At 40.4% G+C, this 21,290-nt stretch overlaps 1 protein-coding gene across 5 annotated transcripts in view; it reads left to right on the plus strand.

The window, feature by feature from the left end:
* Positions 1 to 1,903: 1,903 nt before the first annotated feature.
* The window catches only part of slc7a14a (solute carrier family 7 member 14a), a 37,700-nt gene continuing 18,313 nt past the window's right edge, over positions 1,904 to 21,290 (plus strand). Inside the window, exons 1-3 of one of the 5 annotated variants that reach the window (XM_051956719.1) lie at positions 1,904 to 2,152; positions 2,289 to 2,390; positions 9,139 to 9,228. The gene's annotated coding sequence lies outside the window, so the exon portion shown is untranslated. The other 4 variants (XM_051956708.1, XM_022223245.2, XM_022223256.2 and 1 more) reach the window with 4 other exon arrangements.

Raw genomic sequence — 21,290 nt, forward strand, 5'->3', positions numbered from 1 at the left:
CGCAGCAAGCTGGGAAGCACTATGATGTGGTCAGACACCTTTCAATCATAGTCAGCAAGGTTTTCTGCTGTTGCTGCCACTCTAGTTCTACCGTGGGACTTGGATTCAGAGGTCTTGTAGAGTTCAGGTGCACTGATGTGGATCAATGAGCCCTTGGTCTCTGTCGGTAGTTCATTGGTTGTCCTTCCTCGGCTCACTTTAGGCACTAACTACTGGATATCGGGTACCCCTTACAGAACTTGCCCTGACCCACTCATCCAACCACCACTTACCTTTGTCAAAATCACTCAGATCTTTACACTTGCCCATTTTTCTGCTTCCAACAATCAGCTTCAAGAACTGAAAATATATTCCACCTCTTAATTGGCTGGTGCCATTGAGGCAAAATAATCTGTTCTTCATGTAGCCCTATAAGGTACAGTCAATTCCAGCCATTTTCACTACAAAAAAATCGCTAATATTTTATTTGTAAATAAAAATATGACGAGAAATACAGGGAATATTGGACACGCATCACGAGGTGCATTTCCTCGAAAACGACCTATTCGTGGCTTATATACGACTTCAAGACATGTTTTGGACAAAATATTTTACTGGCTTGTTTCGTCTGGATGTCCAAGGTTGGATTATGGCCGTTTTTTGAGGAATATTTTCATCTGTGTGTAATAATGAACCCGCAAATGTGAGTCGTGCTGTGTACGTTAAAGCCGTGTATAGAGAACGGATGGATGGATATTCGTTGTTTGTCGGACAAATGTGTTTATATTACCGCTGTGTTAATCACATCTGAAAGTGGTTTATACCGGCGGATTCATGAGAGTCTAAGCTTTCCATCAGTGTATAATGTTTGACCAGCACAGGCTTAATAATTTAACATCAGGCTTTGCATCTTTGCATGACTTCCACTGCCACCGCTGTTGGAAGTGAAGGATGTTTTCCCCTCTTGGCAAATTAAACTTCATGCCCTGCAGCCACTATATCTGTGGAAAATGTCACATGCCCAGACAGCATCCAATAGCTGTCTGAACCTGACATCATTACACTGGACACACATGCACGGTGTGGCCTTTACCACCCACTTTGCATTGAGGAGGATGATTTGTTGCTGCCGACGTGTGGGGCAATTTCATGTTATATTGATTTCTTTCGTGACACGGGAGGGAAATTACTTGGTCAAGGGGAGAATAGCACTTAAAATGTAACGGTGAAAGAGTAAACTGGTCTATTATTAACCTTTGTGAGATAAACTATATTATGTCTTCTGGAAATTGCATTGTCACTTTTGTTAAAGGGGAACTTCGGTTTTTTCAACCTGGGGTCTGTTTTCATATGTCTTTTCATACATGTGAGTGATGGAGAAATGAATTTTCGACATAGCTCCAGTATTTAGCCAGGCAGGCAGCTTAGCAGCTCAGCTAGTGAAAAGTATGGGGCAACTTGCCCCCCCCCCCGCGTCAAAGTCCGCCCTAACATGCTTTTTTCCCCCACACTGACCGGCTCAGATAGTCTTAACGAGTGTCCCACAACATACTAGAGAAGTGAACGAAAATCTCCACATTACTTGGCGATGGCTATTTGTTGTGGTCTGTATCCAAATCTCAGGACGCCAGAAAGCAAATCTCGTTCCGAAATCGCGCGATAGCTCGCGCCAAAACAAATGAATCCATGTAAATCAAGCCATTGCTGTTTTGTTCAAAGTGGCACATTAATTTATGGCACAAAAATAACTTTTCCTATATATTTTTTTTAATGGAGCAGCAAGTATATTAGGTGCAACATAAGGATCATAATAATAAAATGAATGATTTAGCTATTGTGGCCATATTGTGGGTGCTAATCCTCGTGTCATGGCTGGATCAGGGTAAATCATGGGTGGGAGGGAGGGGAGGTGTCTGTGGAAGAGCGAGGTCCGGTCATCTCGGTGGCCGGTTCAGGAAACAAAACCGGATGAATAATACACCGTGTCGGCGGTCACATGTCGTGCAGCGGGCTCCTGAATGATTTAAAGCTTTTTACATCATCAGCCTCACCCTCCCTCCCTCCTGCTCCGTCTCCCCGCTGATGCACCGAGCAGCCCGGAGATGCTGCTGCTGATGCTGGCGACCGACTGCAGCATCCGACATGGGCATCCTTTAATCCGGCCGTGTGCACAGTGAGTCCTTCGCCTCCACTTTTTTCTCTCTCTCTCGCTTCCTCCTGTCTTAAACTTCGACCACCCTTTCTCAATCATGTGCCACCTCCCTCCTCTCCCTCCTCCTCCCCGTTTATTGTTGTCTTCCTTTGTGCAGCTCTTTTTTTCACACTAACGATGGCGCATAACGCGGCGGATACCGTCCGTGCGTCCTCGTAAAGGTGATGCTTGGTGATGTCGGGGGAATGCTCTCTCTTCCGTACGTATAGCCGCACCTCATTTAAACGTCCTTCCTAATTGTGTGAGGAAGATTAGAGTTTTAGGGCGGCTTCTCCCACCGGACTAGAGCTGCAGCAGGCTTGGAGGGTCGAGAGGAAGCAGTAGACTACAGGGAAGAGAGAAGGGAGCCAGATGAAAGAGGGTGGGACGTGTAATTAAGGGTTTTTAAAAGCAGGTGAGAGCATGCAGTTGTTATTTATATGGATGGGTAGTGGTGTCAGAGGAAGAGAGATGCCATGATGTGGGATTCAGTGTGTTTGTGCATGGGACAGAAGAGGGGAAAGAGAGGTTTTATTTTTATGCTGTGATAGAATAGAGTTCATTTGTTGTGGTAAGGCTTCATGATGCTTTCAAAGACTACATCATTTTAAAGATATTTTGTCAGGAGCCAAATTTATGATATGATTGTGATTATGATTATATGATTTATTACAGCCTGTCTACCTATTTGTTGTGCCAAAAATATCTATCTATCTATTTATCTTTGAGGCAACATACTGTGCCATTGGATGCACGCATTTGTGTCTATGCGGGGACAAGAGCACTCAGACATTGAAAGCCTCAAGCTCTGGATCTGGGCTAATCCCTAATGACATGGCCAGATCTCACTTTCCCCCCCTCCTCTCTCTCTCTCAGTCTCTCTTTTTTTCCGTTTGCCATAAGGTCTTCTCTCTCTTCACCCCCCCAGTCTTAATTCTTTCCCATACTCGCTTGCGATGACGTGCTGTCCGTGGTGCTGAAAAACAGTCGCTCAGCAGATGGCTTGCTAATACGCTGAGGCTTGATGGCCCTGTCAACGCTCAACAGGTGCTTGTTACCACAAGAGACGGCTGCAGGGGAAATCAAGGAAGTTTGATTTTAGTTGTAATTTGGTGCTTTTTTTGTGTGGAATGGATGCTGTGTTTGCATGCTGGAGCTGCGGGGTTTTGTAGTTTGTAAATGGTGAATTCACGATATGAAAGCGATTCATTTGTGGAGGGGAGTTGCAAAACGGAAAGGAGTGATAGTTTTTAAAGCACACAAGCAAGATGTCAGAATTGCAAAATAAGAGCATGTTTGCATGTGGGATGCATATAATAACACTCAAAATTTAGATTAAACTTTGGCAAAGTCATTGCATGATCCAATGGGAAACTATATGAACATTAATGCTTTATTTAGATCTTAAAATACACAAAAGATCAAGTTTAAGTCTTCCTAATATAGCTTCAGTGGTCAGAGACTCCTAGAATTTGATGTTACAACAAACAGGAAACAGAGAAATGTGACAGTGTAGATGGTGATGGAGTTGGTGAAAACAACAACAATAAGAAGCAGAACCAGAAGATTATATAACTGACCAATTTAGCAACTGCAGTTTGTCTCCCTGCATATCCCTCATGCACTCTCACACAGCCCTCAAGACATGCAGGTCTCACATTAGAGGACAGAGTCACATGTAGGGCCACACTACTGGAGAAGCCTGAAGTTTAGTCGCTTCGTGCTCGAGGGCACTTCAGCAGCACCAGTGGTTACGACTGGTGTGTCTGGTCACCATATCTGGAAGGTTTACTTGTTTTTCTTTTGCACTGGCTGAATATTGTCATGCTGAGGATATTTGTTGCTATTTTTGTGTGTGTTTTCAGTATCTATTTGATTGCACTAGACGAAGATGGCAGTAAGTTAGACATGGAGATTCCTGAATGAGTTTGGAATGAAGGACGGCGAGGTGCATAGCTGAAGAAAACAATATGTACCATTAAATATTTCCCAACACACATACAAGCTGAAAGTTGCTGATAGTTTCACTTTCATTCTGCTATAGGAGGAAAAATGGCAGCTGTGGTGTTCCCTCAAAGAAGTGACCGGTGGAGTTGTTGTGGTGGAACATTTGCATGTAGGGAGATGAACACTGCATAACTAAATGCATAATCCACTGAAAAATCCTAGCAGAGTTGCTTTACTGCACAATCCAAATTTTCGGCAAAACTTTTAGTTTCAGATGTACTGTCAGTGTGGTAGGCTGCTGCCCGGAGGTCGGTGGTGTTGTTTCCCGGGGCGAAGAAAACGGTAAGACACAAATAAATGAAACTAAGGAAAATGCCATCAGAAATGATTTGCAAATGGCAAGTTTATATCTCCACATGCTTCAGTGAGTCAGACTAGCATCACCCCAACTGATAGCTGCTGCATAGCAGCTGTTTCAATTAGACCCCTGACCAAACCTCGATTTTTGGGATCTTATAATTTTAGTTTTTTGTTCTTTTTTTTTTTAATATAGGATACATATGTTAGAGTTCAGCTGAAACGGAAAAAGTTTGTTGAAAATTAACTTTCCTGCAGTGTATTGCACAAATTAGTTAACTAACGGTGAAGACACTTTTTTACGCTGCACTTTCTGCTGAGCTGTGATACAAACTCTGCTACATGTGCTGCATGTGTTGTAGTCAATGGAGTCAGAGTTACTCTGCTGGACAAATGATGAAAAGCCGGAAGGCACAAGGTTGAAAAGGCTGGAAAACATTTCTAAAGTATGCCAAACTATCTTTTTTGCATTATGTTCTTTAAAAATAGTTTTGACTCCGACACTTACCGGACAGCAAATACGGAGATGCTGATAGATTTGACTAGAATGGAATAGAAGTAGGAATAATTTAATAATAAGAAATACTGCCATGTAGGTGTTAGAAAAACACCCCAACTGACCTAGTAGAATCTGATTCGCAGCAATATATGTCTCTAACATTAGCTACAGTGAGCCACCATAAGCTGGCTGGTTATATTAACTAAAGCTTCAGCAACTAAACCCTAGAGTTTAGGCGCATTTTAAATAATGTATGTGCTATTTTGGATTTCAGATGTCAAATAGTCTCATTTTAAGTCAAGAGAAAGCAAACTGCAGGGGGTTCTGAAATGCCACTGGCTTCTCGTTCATTTTTATGAGGGATAACGAGCGTCAACAGAATGGTTGTGCGTCGGTAATGGATACAAGACAGACACTGGAGAGAATTGATGTTCCTTTGAAAGATCTTTATGGAATGCTTACGCACAGGAAGACGTCGAATTAGTGATGTCATTGCGGAAGTCTTACGGTGAAGTATAGGTGTGATTCATGCAGCAGAAACACAGAAACATAAGCTCCTGTATTTATGAATGGCTGCTTGGCCCCCACCACCAGCCTTCCTCCATCAGATGCAGCTCAGCACTGACGTCAGTGAACCTGCCTGCGCATAAAGGCTAATATAATCACAACCTCACCGACACACAAACACACACAAAGTCCTTTTCTTTTGTCTCCGTCAACAACACGGACACTCATACACACCTCTCGGCTTCAACAGGCATGAAAGAGACAGGGGGGGAAAAAAAGAGGGAGAGACAAAAGAAAAGAGACCAGAGGGCCAGTGTGTTGGAGGCCATGATCATTATCATCACAATGTAATCTGATCTCTGTTCAAAATGTGTGGCTGCTGTTGCTTCCCTACAGGTACATCTGCAGATTTGCATAAAATTCCCCTTTTCTGTCCTTTTTTCCCCCTTTTTTTGTAACCTTCATCACTTGTAATTTGGAGCGTTTTCTAAAAAGGCACGCACCAATTTTTTTTACTTTACTGTATTGATAGTCAGAGAAGCTAAAAGCTCACATAAACGATTATGTCTAAGTCACGAAAAATCTTTTCTTACAGAGCAGCTGATTATAAAAGATGGTAGGATAATGCCTGTCATTTGCTCGTTGTCTTGCCCTCTACACGTGTAAAAGTCACACACGTCGATTTATTTGCCACTTTGAATGCCAACAATCAGCTGTTCCTCCTGTGGGTTTGCTTTAGTTTACAGAAATCATAGGCTCCGATCATTTTTGAAACCATCGAAAGACCAAACCGGCGCGTTCTGCTACGTCGGCAGTCTATCATTTTGCAGATGTACAAAAGTAGTTCCAATCTGTGCAATTGGTTGTGAGGAAATGATTGCACGTCTCTGAGGCTCTGTCCCAGTTATCCCCCATAATAGCTCAATTTCCCCTCATTTCAATGTTGCCCTCAGAAAAAGTTACAAGAGTAAACTAAACGGGTATTTGCCTCTTTTCATCCTGTAGAAAAATGTAGCGGCACACAGGAATGAAAAAGAATGTGAATATAGTAATTAGAAAACAATATTAGTGCAGAGGTACCAAATATGTACTTTTGAGCATGAGGTATTAATTTGGTGAAGACTGCAGTAAATAATTTGTATGCTAATTAAAGCAAGGCCGGTGTTATACTTTCCATGTACCCGAGTACGCAGAGACTTTAGGAGGATCTGAGTGACAAAAATTTCATTCACGAGAGTCCAGATGCAGACATCTGTGCGCAACCAAGACTTTGTTTGCACAGTGGCTATGCTAAATGATCAGTAGCTCATATGCTTAGTAACAGTTTGCATGCATGAGATTTGTAGATGTCAGCCTACTGCACATGTGTGGAATGTCTCCATGCATTCTCCAAGCAGGCTAGAAAGTAGTAGCAGTAGTAACAATAACTATGAAACCATGCACCCATGCTGCTTGTAAATGCCCATAAACATGACAGAAAGGCTAAAAACATACTGGTTTTCTTTCTTTCTTTTGGTGATGGATTGGCTTGCCATTATTTATAATCTCTTTTCTACTTGCTGCACTTTCACGGAGACGAAATAGATTTGTCTGGCTTACGTTCCACTTCCCTGCTTTTAAAATCAACAGATCCTTCATCAAGTTTCATATTACTTATTCTGAAACTGTCACCATGGGAAAAAAGACCGAGAACACAGTTATAAATATCAGATTTCTGGTATGATGTTCTCCGATTTCACAAAACAAGGCGGATACACTGTAAAACATCATAAAGGATATTAGTCAAACAAACTCATCTTTTTTAGTTTATCTAATGCAAATAAAAGTTTACTCATTTCTAATTACCTCAGGTTATAATGTAGAAATTCTCTTTTCAGACTACTTCAGAACTGCTCTGATGACTTGTGGCATTGTGACTTAAAATGATGAGTTGAATGAATGAACAGGTGAGAGTTTGTTCCACTTATTAAAGAGAGTTAAAACTCCACAGAGACTGTAGAGGTTTCTTTGTAGTTTGACAAAACAGTGGTGGAAACTTTCTGATTGTCTTTGTTAAATTAAGTCATGCTTGTTTCTTTTCATAATAATCAGAACAAATCTAATCATGGCGAAGGGTTAATACTGAATTCGGTCCCTAAATCCGAAAACAATTTATCTCGCTATCATGTGCAGTGGCCTCACAGATTGTCTTAATGTGGACTCTCATCAAAAATGGCTTAAAAACTGAGCTTGTAGGTTCTGAATGTTAAATAAAGAGGAACCTTCATAAATTATCTGTCTGTAAGCATTTTGTTTGTGACTGGTCGATTCAACTTAATATCTTAAGTTTATTGAACTTGTTAATTCAAGTTCAGTTGATTTAACTCGGCTAATTGTGTACTCTTATAAGTTACGCAATGACTCTGAAGTAATTAATAAACTGAAATGCAGTTATTTCACATTTTAAAGGTGCAGTGGAACTTATGTTTCTAAGCTGAATAGGCTTAAATAGTTTTACAGTGCAGAGACTGCTCATCATATGTTTATTACTGTAAAAAGAAGGTATTCAATGTAAAATGTGTTTTGCATCTCTATTTCATGCCATAAAAACTGATTTGGTGAATAGAAGCCCAGCCATTATGTAGTATCAACCTGCAAATCATGTCTGTACAGATAAACTCTATTTATAACACCAACTAGTGTATTGAGACGAGGGGAAGTGATGCACCAGATGACCAGTGGCACCTCCACAGTATCTTTCACACCCGAGGAGAGAGAAAAAACAGCAAGCACAAACTCTTGATCTGACAGTTCATGCCAGCGTGGTTCACCCAATTATGACCTTAAAAGTCAAAGTTGTTTGGCCAACAGCAAGACTTTTGTTCAAACGCTGGAGTTCAGGGAGTTTATCCATTCAGTTGCCATGGTAAAGCACTCCAGGATCAGAGAAAAAGAAAAACAGAAGCAACGGCGGTCAGAGAGTGAAGAGAAGGAAATACACTTGAGAAAAGGGTGAAGGTGGAATCGATGAAATATAAAGCACCATAAACTAGCGGCGGATTGTTTGAACACACCGAGCAGTGCACCCAACAGGGACACCACTTAGTTGCTCAAAAGTAGCATAAGATGACAATTCATTGCAGCATTAGAGAAGGAGTGGAGTGGATGGATAATTTGAAACCGCAGAAATGGGGAGGTTAGAGAGTGTGATGGTAAAGAGATGCATTGTCGGTGTATAAAAAGCTTTCTCACATTCAACAGAAGGACAGTATTGCCCACAGCGGTGATGGGGATTAGCAAATTGAATATATAGTGACAATACTGGTTGGGAAATGTATTCTGGCTGCCACTGGGAATATTTCTTCTTCCATTATCTCTGAGTGTTGCTAATATATCATGGTGTTGGAGTTCCTTGTCAAGGAATTAGTCAGCAGGATCCGCCTGAAGTCTGCCACCTCGATTAATGAGCCGGTATAGGGCCAAGTTTCAAGTCTTGTCTCAGACCAAACGTCTCCAACTGAGGTTTGCAAGTTGCCATCGAGTTCAGCCCCCGAGTGCGTGAGAGGCGACCCTGCTGTTCCTGTAGAGCTTAAGGCCACACAGAGAAGGATGTCATAGATATGGCTGGTTAAGCACACAGCCAAAGGGAGTGACATTGTTGTTTTTATTTATCTTGCAGTCTGGAGCCAGCTCCAGTTTTGCTTCAAGCTTCAGGCCTCCACTGTGCTGCATTAAGGGGAAGATAGATGAGGAGGCTGCAGCCCAAACTGTGAGTGAAGCAGGCTGGCTGACAGCTCAGTCATGCAGAGCAATTGGTCAGAACGCTGGGACCAGTTGGCACCAGATTCAACACCGCAAACTTTTGACAGATAGGCGTGATGCGCTTTAAATGGACTGACAACTGCAATATTTCTTCTTTCTGCTTGCTCAGTTCACACACACAACAGTACAAATTGAGACTACACATCAGTATGTTTGAGGTAAATAGTCACAGCCTGTAGGGAATACGATCAAATGGAAATAGAGCCAATTAGTCCGTAAACTGGTCTGACAGCCAACTAACTGAAGCAAAGGGGCTTCCTTGTTTGCATTTATATTAGTCTATTGGCAGTTCTAGTACACCAAACGGATGAAAGTTACGGTAAATTGGATAGTATGCAGTCAGTCATTTTTTTTTAATTATTAAATTTTAAAGCTGCCCACTTTCAACTTGGACCCAATCCTCAAATGTTTTTGCTAATCCCAATAAACCAGTATCATACTGGCACGCTCTTTATTTACACTGTGCGGCCATTGCATCTCATGTTCCAAGACCTCTAGGGTTGTCGTAAACCAAACTTGTGCGATATTTAATAAAATCCAACATTCTTATGAATAAATCAGTGTATTCGCAAGAAAAAAAACAAGCAAGATGGCAAATGAGAATACATTTTTAGTTTATCTTATTTCAAGATGTACCATGCTAGGTGGCTGTTAGTGACTTAGTGTTATACTTTTATTTACACACAATATAATGTGGTTTTAAAATAAATCATCCAAAATTCTACAAAACCTTGCAGCTGTATTTCCTGTCTTGAATTCAACATAGTTTGCCTATGTTTTACTGCTCAAATAACATGTAGCAACACATATAACATTCTGTACATTGCTAACTTATCATACCCTTTAAAATATACATGAGCTGTAATAGCTTCTATGTCATAACATATATAACTAGAAAAGCAGTTGGAGAGCACAGTACTCCGCCAAGGCTGCTCAGTTGTATCATTTCCGACGGCTGAAATATTTTTAAAAATTGTGGATCCAGACTTTAAGCCGCATCGCTGCCATCTATCTAAACAATTGGTCCTTGTGTCAGCTCTGACCTTCCCTGGAAATTTAATCCAAACCCGTTTATCTGTTTTTGAGTAATGTTGCTAACAGACAAGGAGACAGACAAACCAACGCAGATCGTCACATAACTTTGCCTCCTTGGTGGAGTAATAAGATTATGATTCACAAGTTTGATCACAACACTATATCAGTCCTCTGAGCAATAATATGACATTTGTCACCGATTCCACAGATAAATTTGTACAATTCAGATTCAATATACACTAAGTTACTTTGAAATCAACTCGCATAAAGGAAGAAAAATATTGTCTGACAACTTTTATTTTGGAACTCTTTTTACATGAATGAAAAACAACAGTTTTTCTTTAATAACAATACAAAATAGACCTTCTGTTGTTAACTATGTATTGCCACATTTAAGTGTAAATGTGTTTAACAAGGTAATGTAAGGATGTTTAATATAGATCCAAGTTTTCACTTTATTTAAACTGTATTAGATTGCTGATCACTTAATTGATTTATTGATCCAAATAGATGCCTCATTACAAGTCTAAAAACTAAAAAAAATTAATAGCATAAACAATCCTTACGTACAGCCACTGAAGGCACTGAAGAAAAACTGTTGATGAAAGTTATACAAACCACCATTTTGCTTTTTATGGGGCATCAATAATACGACACCATCCAGAGGAGCATAGAGTGGGTGTTACCCAATCACTGTAATGACAGTTTTCTTCTTTCCTTTTGCACATGAAGTGGACACACAAAGTCCACGGTGCACAGACTGCTGGTCGATTAAGCCCTACAGATAGATGGTTTTACATTAGTAAATAAAACAAAGAATCTGTCATCATATTCCTGAGCCAGTCGGGCAGCCTGCTCAGTGAAACTGATAGGACTATGAAAGTTCTTATGTAAAATATAAAAACAAAAAATGTCTCTTGAGACTTTGAGACAGACAGGGATGGCTGAAGTGTGACTGATGAATCAGAAAACGTAATCAACCTGGCAGGCAGCGATCTCTCTTTTGTGTCGGATTCATTAGGCCTGTCAGATAGGGATGCTGCAGCCAGTCAGCCAAAGCTTCAAATCAGCCAGACTGTCACCAAAGTCGGTCGAGCGGAGGAAAATGAATTCAGAACTGCGCGTTTCCACTTTATAACCAGCCTATTAGTGCTGATATTTGCTGGACCCAGTGACTGGATATTTGCCTCTGGAAGAAATGTAGTGAAAAATAAAGCTGGTTTCATGCAGCACCAGACTACCTGTTGCAATAATGCCTACCTTAATGGAATTAGCTGTGATTAACTGAGCGTGGATGTACTATTAGTCATAGTGATTGATAGTGATGCATTATTGTGCTCTGGAGATTCGAGTGTCGACTGTGAGAGCTTCTTAGCTCTGCTGCATAACGCTCCATTAATCTTAACACTGAGGCATACACACATGAATTATGCACAGTAATATTCCCTCTTTCACACAGCCTCTATATATCCGTCGTTTTCCCCTCAAAAACAGCAGACTGATAAGTAGTGGTGGGAAAAAGAGGAAATCACAAGAATGAGACAAATTTCCCTGACTCAGGTATCCGAGCGACATCCACTTCCTGTTCTGTCTGCAGGCAACAAAAAAACGGGGCCAGGGCCGAGTGCCAGGTCTAGTATTTGCAGAGGCCAGGGCCATGCAGCGCAGGCCGGTTGCCAGGTTGGTTTCCGAGTGAATCAGAAGAGCTCTCAATTTTATTAAGCCAATGCAGCTCTTACTGTAAAGGCAATGAGAGCTCAATCAGGTTATTCATCCAGTAATTCAGACCGAGGCAGGGGCGGACGCAGAGCCGGGCTTAGTCACGGCTGATTAGACACAAGGATGGATGTTCTGACAGCTCTCTTATCCGGGCAGGAAACACTAAGATGCTAGAGGTGGTTATGATGACGGGGATTCAACTATTGATCTATGAACGGCAGCACTCCGGCTGAGCAGATAATGGCTGTTTGTTTAGAGATTTAATATTCGAGAAAGGTCTTGTTCTAAATTCTATTACAGGGCTTCTTTTAAGTCGACAGCAGTGTATCGCTCACACAATGGGAGCTGGCCGCAGTTTTCCAACTCTATCTGCTGTTTTGTTTGCATATGCATGTACATTTCCAGTGGCTCTTTCTCTTGTAATGCAATGGGAGAAGCAAGAGGAGCAACTGCACGGCGAGATGTTTAAATGAATATAAAATTTACTGTAACACCCACGCTCTGTTAAATGATTTAGTAGCTAACGTCGCCACCGGCACTTTAATTTCAGCTCTGCGTAAAGATTCAGAAGAAGAGCACCGTCTGTTTTCTGAGGGTCGGGAAATCAGAATAATGCATTTTATTTGTTGTGGATATAAAATGTGTGCATTACAGTTCAGCTTTAATAGGTATGCTAATGTAAACAAATGTGTTTTAAGCTGTTATTTGAACTGAGCCAAGAGATGTGTAGCTACTGAGCTCCAGAGTCTTGGTGCAGAGCAGATGAAGGCTCCTGGCAGTCGTGTTGCTGAGTCTAAAAGTTGGACCAGACAGCAGTGGGCGATTTGGAAGAGGTGTATATGGATGGAGAGAATCTGAAATGTTATGGAGGAGCCAGCTTTTAAAGGGTGTTCTGGAAAAACTGCTGACTCTCCTGGCCTTATAAAACCAAACACTGGCAGGTTGCTTCGTATTTGTCCACTGCAATAAAGAGAAAGGAAGAATTTATCTCCGGCACCACTCCCAAAAAGTTAGGAATACACTGAAAATAAAAGTATAAAAACTAGTAATAAGTACTAATAAAATAGATTCACAAATTTATTGTAATGTCACTAGTATCTTTTAAAAAACCAGATGAATAGATGACTGTTAAATTTAGGGTTAATATTGTACATACATTTCTAAAATTTGCAATTGGTGTGATTAGCAGAAAAGAAGTGCTGGGCCATCAGATTTGTTTGTTAAATAATGGAAAATATGTTCCAGAATGATTTATTATTGTTTTAGAAATACCTATTTTCAATTAATGCTAGAAATTGTTATTATTATTATTATTATCATTATCATCATCATTATTGATAGTAGTAGTTATAATAATAATAATAATAATAATAAATAATGGATGTTCTACTGCAATAAGGAGAAAGGCTGGATTTATTTCCGGCATTACTCCTAATAATAATAGTAAATAAATAAATGAACAAAACTGTATTTTTCTGAGATGATTCTTTTCCATTATTTTATAGTTTGTTTGTTTGTTTGTTTTTAATTTGGTTCCCCAGCTGCTGCAGTATTACCTTTTATTTTTCTGACTGTGAACAAAAATTCTTCTCTCTTGGCAAGTTTTGACTGCTTTAAAAAGTATTACCCTTTGAAGTCTTCCTGAACATTGAAAATTTAAATTTGCATTTCGTTCACTGACAAAAAAGCTTCTTCAGACTGTATTCTAATGTGTTTGTGCGCAGTGGAGCTGAATGAGGGGGAGTTAGGAGGAGGGTGATGTGCTCCATGGACTTGGTGATGAATCTAGCAGCAGAGTTTTGAATAATTTTGAGCCGATGGAAAATTTTATTGGAAATACCAGGCAGAATGGTAACGCGGTAATCAATCATCATCAGTCATTTGGGACCAAAGCTTGAAAATAGGAGTTAATTCTGTGTTTAGAGAGAAATGGGCGAAGTCTGGAATTATTGCGTTGGTGAAAGTTGGTAGTAAGTGAGATGATATTAATGTGGGGGCTGAAGGGAAAGTAAATTATCCAGTATGAGTGTCAGACTTTTGTTTTGAAAATGTGGAGCAGGCAGTCATTAGTGGATATAGTTAAGAGGTGGGTGTGGTGCTGCTTGCAGATGTTACACACGTGGACAAAATTGTTGGTACCCCTCAGTTAAAGAAGGAAAAACCCACAATTCTCACTGAAATCACTTGAAACTCACAAAAGTAACAATAAATAAAAATTTATTGAAAATTAAATAATCAAAAACAGCCATTACTTTTGAATTGTTGATTAACATAATTATTTAAAAAAAACAAACTAATGAAACAGGCCTGGACAAAAATGATGGTACCTCTATAAAAGATTGAAAACTATTTGACCAGAGTGACATGATTAACTCAGGTGTGTCATTTAATTGACATCACAGGTGTTTCCAAACTCATAATCAGTCAGTCTGCCTATTTAAAGGGAGACAAGTAGTCACCCTGCTGTTTGGTGAAAAGGTGTGTACCACACTGAACATGGACAACAGAAAGCGAAGGAGAGAATTGTCCCAGGACATCCGAAAAAAAATTATAGACAAACATCTTAAAGGTAAAGGCTATAAGACCATCTCTAAACAGCTTGAAGTTCCTGTGACAACAGTGGCTCATATTATTCAGAAGTTCAAGACCCACGGGACAGTAGCCAACCTCCCTGGACGTGGCCGCAAGAGGAAAATTGATGACAAATTGAAGAGACGGATCGTTCGAATTGTATCCAAAGAGCCCAGAGCAACCTCCAAAGAAATTAAAGGTGAACTCCAAGGCCAAGGTACATCAGTGTCAGATCGCACCATTCGTCGTTGTTTGAACCAAAGTGGACTTCATGGGAGACGACCAAGGAGGACACCACTGCTGAAAAAAACTCATAAAAAAGCGAGACTGGAATTTGCAAAAATGCATGTTGACAAGCCACAAAGCTTCTGGGAGAATGTCCTTTGGACAGATGAGACCAAACTGGAGCTTTTTGGTAAGGCACATCAACTCTATGTTCATAGACTCAAAAACCAAGCATACGAAGAAAAGAACACTGTCCCTACGGTGAAACATGGAGGAGGCTCAGTAATGTTTTGGGCCTGCTTTGCTGCATCTGGCACAGGGTGTCTTGAAAGTGTGCAAGGTACAATGAAATCTGAAGACTATCAAGGCATTCTGGAGAGAAATGTGCTGCCTAGTGTCAGAAAGCTTGGTCTCAGTCACAGGTCATGGGTCTTCCAACAGGACAACAATCCAAAACACACAGCCAAAAACACCCAAGAATGGCTGAGAGAAAAGCGTTGGACTATTCTAAAGTGGCCTTCTATGAGCCCAGATCTGAATCCCATTGAACATATGTGGAAGGAGCTGAAACATGCCATTTGGAGAAGACACCCATCAAACCTGAGACAACTGGAGCTGTTTGCTCATGAGGAGTGGGCCAAAATACCTGTTGACAGCTGCAGAACGCTCATTGACAAATACAGAAATCGTTTAATTGCAGTGATTGCCTCAAAAGGTTGTGCAACAAAATATTAAGTTATGGGTACCATCATTTTTGTCCAGCCCTATTTCATTAGTTTGTTTTTTAAAATAATTATGTTAATCAACAATTCAAAAGTGATGGCTGATTTTGATTATTTAATTTTCAATAAATTTTTATTTATTGTTACTTTTGTGAGTTTCAAGTGATTTCAGTGAGAATTGTGGGTTTTTCCTTCTTTAACTGAGGGGTACCAACAATTTTGTCCACGTGTGTACTACTGGAGATATACCACCTGCCTCTACAGAAGCTACAATGTGTGTAACATAGAGAATTACCAGTGCTAAGATGTTTTTGTTTTCTCTGGCAAGCATTGAGTTAGACTGATCAATGTGCATCAATTTCAGGCAGTGGAAGTCAGAGCTGTAACAACTAGTAGACTGATCAGTTAGCTGTCAACTATTAAGTCAATTCTCAACTATTTTGACATTTGATTAAACAATTTCTGTGATTTTTCTAAGAAGAGTGTAAAATTTGCCGATTTCCAGTTTCCAAAATCAGATTTTTTTTTTGTTTCTTTATGACGGTAAACTAAAGATTTTTGAGTATAGACAAAACAATACAGTTCAAGTCTGTCATATTAAACGTAGGGAGACACCTTTTTCTGATCGTTTGTTGGACAAACAACTGATAGGTTAACTGAGAAAACAGTTGAGATTAATCAACAGTGAAAGTAATGGTTGCAGCTCAAGTGAAAGTTTATTTTTTTCTTGTAAAAAAAAGATAAAGTCAAGCTTAAAAGCATTATTTATATTTTTTTTGTAACTTGTCTAGTTTTCCAACAGTGGTTTTTTCTTCTTTTTATATTCTTTCTTTTTTTATTCTTTTTTTTCTACTTTTTTTTATTCCCAAGTGAAACATAAAACAAACACAGGACAGACAGAAAGGTGAGGCATAGACAGTGTTCTAAGAGAAAAGGTGCATTTTATTTGTTTGTGCTCTTTAATTCACACCTTAAAACCAGTTACAAATCTAAGACCCTTCACAAACACCAGATACGACAAAATCCCAACTGGATCAATCATGAAGATGTCAGGAGACCACAAGAAGGATAGAAGAAGCAGAGTGAGATCCACAGACACTAACCCAGCAGCCTCCACTGACTCAGCGACCGGAGGAACAAACTCTATTGAGTTTTGGTAAGTGCCGGTGTGGTGGGTCTGGCATGCATGAGAACCTCCACCAAAAGGAGGGAACTGTCTCCTCCAGCCCAAGGAGGTCCACACAGCCCCCCCGCAGGAGCCACCGAGCGGAGACCCAGCCCAGGAGCCCGGAGCGACCCCCGCCGACACAGCCAGAGCCCCAAGGCCCGCGCAGCAGAACGGGCCACAGCAGACCCCCACGGCGCCCCACCGGCCCACAGCCCCACCTCCCCCACGACCAACGCCCCCCCCCCCCCCACAACCCGACTCCCCACCGCCCCCCCAGCCCCCAAACCCCCGCCCCCCCACCCCCCCACTGTTTTCCAACAGTGTTAATTAAAGTGCTACATATAAAGTTTCTTATTATATTTGTATGTTATAATTATTTTGGTAATTGGGAAGATGATTGTCACTCTGTGAGCACGTGACGCATGAAGACCAATGTTAACTTTGCTTTGCATCAAGACTGGAAACAATCGGCTTTTGAAAAGTGCACTTTGAATTGCGACTACAATGGAACAAAAAAATACATGCACACTACCTTCTGCTTAGCAATCCCACAATGCAATGTGCCTCATTTTACAGATGCAATGATGACTCACATATCACTAATGAGGAAACTATTGGTTTTCCATTATGTAGGGAGTAGTGACTGAGGGATTAAGGGGTGATTTTGGACAAGGCCTTGGTCTCTATGCTAAGCTATGCTAATTGCCTCTTGGCATCACGCTGCTATTGATCCACTCCTCTGTCAGCTAGAAAGCAAAGAAGCGTATTTCTTCAAAAGTATCAATAAAAATATGTCTGCATCAGGTTCTGCAAGATGAAACTGGGGGAAAAAACACAACATCTAACTGATACTTTGTCAACCTTTTGTCAACATTTTGCCCGTGTTGTCTGACTAGCCTTTATCCCAGGGAGCAATAGTAAGCTACAGTGAGTTCTCCAGCTCAGAGCAGATGGAACACCTGCTGCCACGGTGCTTTGTGCATCTCTGTTTTGTTGATCTATGACTGTTCAAATATTTCGTACTCAACACAGGGCAGGTGCTGGTCACTGTCAATGAAACTAGCCAGAGAATAATGTAACAGATGTTATGAAAAACAAGCTGCATGCATGATTTGATGGGGGATATGGAATGATGAACAGGTGTGTGTTTGTGTAGCACTTATCGTCGTATAGATCCCAGAAACACAACAATGTCAAACGGACCGTATTTCATTCCACACAGTCGTCTGTTTTTTAAGAGTTTTGATTAATGTGATTGGATTCGTGCGTAGGTGTCGGCGTCTCGGATTAAAGCCTTTAAAGTCTGTCTGGCCATTTCACACACTCTCCGTCTTACACACACATTTATCGACAAAGCGAACTGGATGATCAAAGCCCGGTGCTCTAATGGAAAACAGATTTGCTGTTTTTCAGTCTGCTCATCCTCCTCGTCCTTTCTTTCTAATCTCTTTGTCTTTTTCTGTCTGCACACACACACTCATCCTGTAGTCATAGGTGAAAGTTATAAACAGTCCTGCTTTGTGTGTGTGCTTGAGTTTTAAATTATGCATCACAGTGTCTGCAATTGTTTCTTTTTCCATCTCGTTGGAGATCACTGCTGTGCAAAAAGTTAATCGTAGACATTCAATTTGTTGTTGATATCTAGTTTCATTTAGACTTCTGTTATGCATCTGATTAGCAGGTGAGACGCTACAGACTTTCTGTTTTTTTTTTGGCGCCGACAGTCCATTAACAGTCAGCAGTCGACTAACTAAAGAACAGCTGCGTTGTTTAATTTTCATTTAGGCTAGTTGTCAAACATGAGAGAACCAGGCGTCGTGATGGAGTTCTGCTGTTACATTAAACACAAGCATGCTCTAGAGTATAAGTATGAATATTTTGCAATTATCACAATGAAATGCCATTTGGATTCTCGAAATTGTTGCTCGACTCAATGAATAATGGTCTCAGGTTGTTAGTCTGGTGAATGTGCCAGATTGTTCGCTTGTGTTTTCGGCTTGCTGAGTAGGAAGCTTTCTGAAAACGCTTTCTGCAGTAATTGGGAAACATTATACAGTCTTGTGCCAATAATGAAAGTGTAGTTTGATGAATGTGGCTCTTTTCTTTTGGTTTCTTGGTCTGCAGTTCAGGAGTCGCTGATCTTAATATGTAAAGTGCCCTGACATGACTTCTGTTGTAAATTGGCACAGTACAGATAAGACTGACTGGAACTGATGAAGAACTTTCTGCTAAGTTGAGAGTAATAAGCACTTGTATATGTGCTTGAGTGTATGTGATTATGATTGGATTTTTAGGAGTGTTCTGCATGTGTGTTGAGCATTTAGACAACATATCCTGCTTTCTGATGATTCTGTTTTTTTGCGGATCTTTGTTGGTGCCTTCAATCAAGACTAATCCAGACTAATCCAGATCTCTTGAAGATGTACTTTCATGCTTTAGATTTCCTTCCCATCAACATTGCGGTAGATGTTTCAATTTAACTTGATGTTTTTCTCAACAACTTATTTTATGCGTAACTTTTGTTGGCTGCATTCTTTTATAAACACAAGTTACATCTAAATTTACTTCAGTATTACAACCAGGTTTTTGTTTTTTAAAAGTGCACTTTCCAAGTCAGCAAACAAACTCTACTACATAAATATGTATTGCAGTGATGGAGTCCTTAGCAGAGAATGAAGTCGCACTCCCTCTGCGTGTGTTTTATAATGTAAGCTTCTCTACTTTCTGTTTTGGCTGCCGGTCTAACCGTGCATGCCTGTCAGTGCACCATTGTGCATGTGAATCCCTCCCTTTGAAACTGTTGGCCCCCATTTATGTACAAATCAAGGTCCCATATCACGATGGAGAGGCAATAATGCAGCCAGACATTCAGCTGTTGCCCCAAGAATCCTTTTAAATTTTATTTGTCTGTGGTTATCCTGGTTTCTGAAGGCTTCATGTCATTCTGTTTTGGTGTAGACCGTTGTTGGTGTCTTCAATCAAGATTATCTCTAAAGTAATCTAGTGTACTTGTGAAGATATGCTTTGCCTTCATGGTATACTTCATGGTATACTTCTCAGTTTCCATCAGCATAGCAGATGTTAATCTGTAAATCGATTGCTCTTGCTCTAAAGCTCACTTTTCAGTTTGAAGATTCACATTTTGACTTTTAAAAAAAAACTACTTTACTAATTTTGTTGCAGCTTAAAGGAAGAGTCTGACTTACATGTATTCAAAAATCCATTTACTTCATTTCCTTGTAGAGGAACAACAAAGAAATGTCATAAAATAGACAGTGGCTCAGGTGCATCTGTCCTTTTCCTACAGGGAACGAAAGCAACTAAATTACTCTCATCAGAGTCACCAGATTGTGTGGACAAAAGGGATTTTACCTGTATGAATGCAGGAGCTGCTGGTCTCTTAGACCCAAAGCACACATTAAGACACCACAAACAAACAACTCAATTAAAGCAGAGGTAATCCAGCAAATTTTTCCTGCAAAGTAAAATTACTCCATTTGTGAAGCTGCTGTGGAAAGAGCACAGACCAATATAAAACAACCACTTCTCAATCAGAAAGGACCATCAGGAAGCTGTGAAAGTATTCTAAATATAGCATATACATAAACCAATACAGATTTATAAGCTGGGCCTTTATAGGCTAAACTTTCATGTCCTGTAGGAGACTATGAATGGAAAGAAACCAAACAATCATTTTATTGGCCGACACATACTCTGCTATGTGCACCTGAGCTACTATATTATCAATTTTATGTCAAATGTCATGCATTTCTGTGTTATAATTCAGCAGGAAAACTAGATAATTCACCTTCAGGATACTTGAAGCCTTGTGCCAGTTTAAGAGCCCCCGGCCCCACCCATCGTTCACCATCACACTCAAATTAAATCACCTTTTCAATTTTCTGTACTACCGCACAAGCTCGTACTCCCGCTAAGTGCAGCGACAATAGCAGCCCCGGCCGGCTCTGGTTAAACAGCTGGGTAATTGCAGTCATCATCTGAGTGGCTCATGTTATAGCTGAGAGGCAGTGTGGGTGTGCTGAATGGGTGTTTGTTCGGCAACTTGCGTTTGTTGTTGGGAGTAGATGAATGGTGAGTGTTAGTTCACTGCTGTTAGGAGAGAGACACGGAGAGGTGGACCGCGCCGCAATTGATGGCGATAATAGCTCTCTGTTCAACAGCATCCCTAATCACCGTGTTACTCATGTGACATCAGGGACACTGTTTCAACGGTGCGGACAAGTATCGCAAAGCCTCTACTGTTATAATGTTTTAATTATTAGTGCACAATTGGTATAATTATTCTGTAAAAGCCTGTGATTTTGTTTTTCCTGATGATGTGTGATAATATTCAGCACGTTTCAGTTAACCGCTGTGTTTTACACTTATTTCTGTTGTTGAATTACATTTCAAAGCAAGGATGTATTTTTTTAAGCATGAAAAAACTACTAAAGGTATATGTTTGGACAGATAATTGGTTCAAAAAAGTAGCAGTAAGACTAAAAAAGTATGTATTAAAAGTTTTATGTGAGATGATAACGTAAGTAAGCAAATCCAGTTGAAGCATCA

The sequence above is a fragment of the Acanthochromis polyacanthus genome, chromosome 1 (assembly GCF_021347895.1).
Source record: "Acanthochromis polyacanthus isolate Apoly-LR-REF ecotype Palm Island chromosome 1, KAUST_Apoly_ChrSc, whole genome shotgun sequence".
Classification (NCBI taxonomy): Eukaryota; Metazoa; Chordata; class Actinopteri; family Pomacentridae; genus Acanthochromis; species Acanthochromis polyacanthus.